Source organism: Camelina sativa, chromosome 6 (assembly GCF_030686135.1).
Source record: "Camelina sativa cultivar CO46 ecotype springtype chromosome 6, ASM3068613v1".
Classification (NCBI taxonomy): Eukaryota; Viridiplantae; Streptophyta; class Magnoliopsida; order Brassicales; family Brassicaceae; genus Camelina; species Camelina sativa.
Genome location: NC_141885.1, coordinates 5,197,553 through 5,199,841, shown reverse-complemented (window position 1 = coordinate 5,199,841; position 2,289 = coordinate 5,197,553). Strand labels below are relative to the sequence as shown.

The following is a 2,289-nucleotide window of genomic DNA, read 5'->3' as shown; positions in this document are numbered from 1 at the left end:
CGGGAGTCGGGAGCACGTGCTCGCTGGGTGGGAGCACATGCTCGCCGGATGCTTTGGCTTCTTTTTGACTCAACGGTGGAGTCTCAGCAGCATGTTGAGGAAGGTATTCTTCAGCAATACCCTTGCCCTTGTCAAGCCTAGCAGATGGTGCTTCTCTAGGGGGCAACTTCTTTCCTCCCCTTAGCTCAATCGCATTGACATACTCGTTCCGCGGGTTTGCTTCCCCTTTTTCGGGCAGAGTCCCAGGAGTTCTTTTCACGGCTTCAGCAGTCTGTGCAACCTGAACATCAAGCTTCTTCACATGTGACATTACTGCCTCATACTTCCCATTAAGGTCATTGTACATGGTATCGACCTTAGTGTTGATTTCCACTGAAGCTTTTTGTTGATTCACCAAGAGTTGTTGCATCATGTTTTTCAGCTCATCCTGAGAGGTGCTAGCAGATGAAGGCCCCAACTGCTGGTTGGTGTACGGCAGTGCTTGCTGAGCGCTTGTATATGCTTGCTGGTTCCCCCCTTGGAAACGGTTTTGAGTGGGCACAAACTGTTTGCCTTGGAAGTTGTTTGAGAAGGTTTTCTGATAACCCATCTGATTCTGAGCTCCTTACTGCAGATACACCTGATCCTGAGGATTCTCCACGTTGGTGCTTCTATAGGACAAATTCGGATGGCTTCTGTAGTTCGGGTTGAAACCCCTGTTCTGCACAAAACCTTGCCCACTCACATAATTAACCTCCATTGTTTCATCCTCTCCATCACAAATCTCCTGAGCTAGCGGCATGTCTCCGGTCTCATCGACAAAATGGACAGTTTTCTGGCTCCCCTTCAGAAGAAGGTTCACCTTGCTGTCAACTCGTCAATCTTTTGCGTATCGACACTGTTGACTTTCACGGACCTGTCATACTCAGGAGCCTTGTTACTGGAGCTTGCAGCTAGGTTCTCAATCAACTGATATGCTCCTTCCTTAGACTTCGTCATAAAATCCCCATTGCTGGCCGAGTTGAGAGCGTTTCTGTAGTCCCAGTTAACTCCATCATAGAAAATGCCCAGAATCTGTTCATCACTGAATCCATGGTGCGGACACTCTCTACGGTACTCTTTGTACCTCTTCCAAGCCTCGCAGAAGGCTTCTCCAGTGTGTTGTTGGAACGATGAAATCTTGTTCTTTAGGGCAGCGGTCTTAGCCTTGGTGTAGAAATGGTCCAGAAACGCAGATCTACACTGTTCCCATGATGTCAGAGACCCAGGTGGCAATGACTTCAGCCAACGTGAAGCTCTATCCGCAAGAGAGAAGGGAAAGAGCTTGCACTTTAGGAAGTCTGGCGGTATCCCATTTGAACCAGTGGTGCTACATATCTCCTCAAAATTCTCGATGTGGTCCATCGGAATCTCAGCTGGGAGAGCGTGAAATAGGTGCTGCTTCACTAGAGAGATCATCTGTGGCTTGATCTCAAAATCTTGTCTTGGGATGGCGGGAGGAACAATCGCCGCTCGGTTGGTGTAGAACACATGCGGGTTGTCCTTGTCCCCAATGGACGGTTGTGGCGGCGCGGCTCTTTCGTGTTGAGCACGGAGCAACTGCCCCAACTGTTGCCGAAGTTGCTGCAACTTGGTAGCCATATCCTCATTGTTTCTGTTGTCACCCATGTTGACGGATTGAAACTTTCTGTTCTTGCGGTTTGTTCTTTCTGCCAAAGAGAGCTCTGCGGCTGACAAAGCAACTAGTTCTTCGGTGTTGTTTCTTCTTGTAGATCTTCTTGACATGCACTTGAAACACACGCAAAGAAGAAGTAGAAAGACAAATCAGTAAGGTCTTAGTCTAGTAATTTTGCCGAAAACCAAAGGTAAAAATTTGGTCCCCGGCAACGGCGCCAAAAACTTGATACACAGAGTTTTAAACCCTATTTTCCTACTGCAAGTGCACAGCAAAGAAGTAGTACTTAGGATTCGAATCCCACGAAGACCAAGTTTTACTCTATGGTTCTATTGGTTCAATTTCAAGCTAAGCCAATTCAAAGTTGGATTTGTTTGGTAACAGTAACGTGATTAAAATGGTATAAAAAGGCAATAAGCAAAACACTAGATCAGGGGTAATTCTCGGGAATTTCAGAGATAGCAACTAAACAACTATTCAGGGCATAGATTAAGTATCAGTCTAGAACTCAAACATAAATATAAACTGATCCACTGTCGTGGCATCAATAACTCTATCTGATCGATTCTGTGCGGAAACGCGGAGCACATGCTCAGACATCCGGAGCACATGCTCGGCGGTCCATAAACCCTAAA

General features: G+C 46.7%; 1 non-coding gene across 1 annotated transcript; it reads left to right on the top strand.

The window, feature by feature from the left end:
* Positions 1 to 1,066: 1,066 nt before the first annotated feature.
* On the top strand, positions 1,067 to 1,173 carry LOC147942295 (small nucleolar RNA R71). Its single transcript, XR_015560582.1, has one exon. It is a non-coding gene; the product is annotated as a small nucleolar RNA R71 (small nucleolar RNA).
* Positions 1,174 to 2,289: the final 1,116 nt, after the last annotated feature.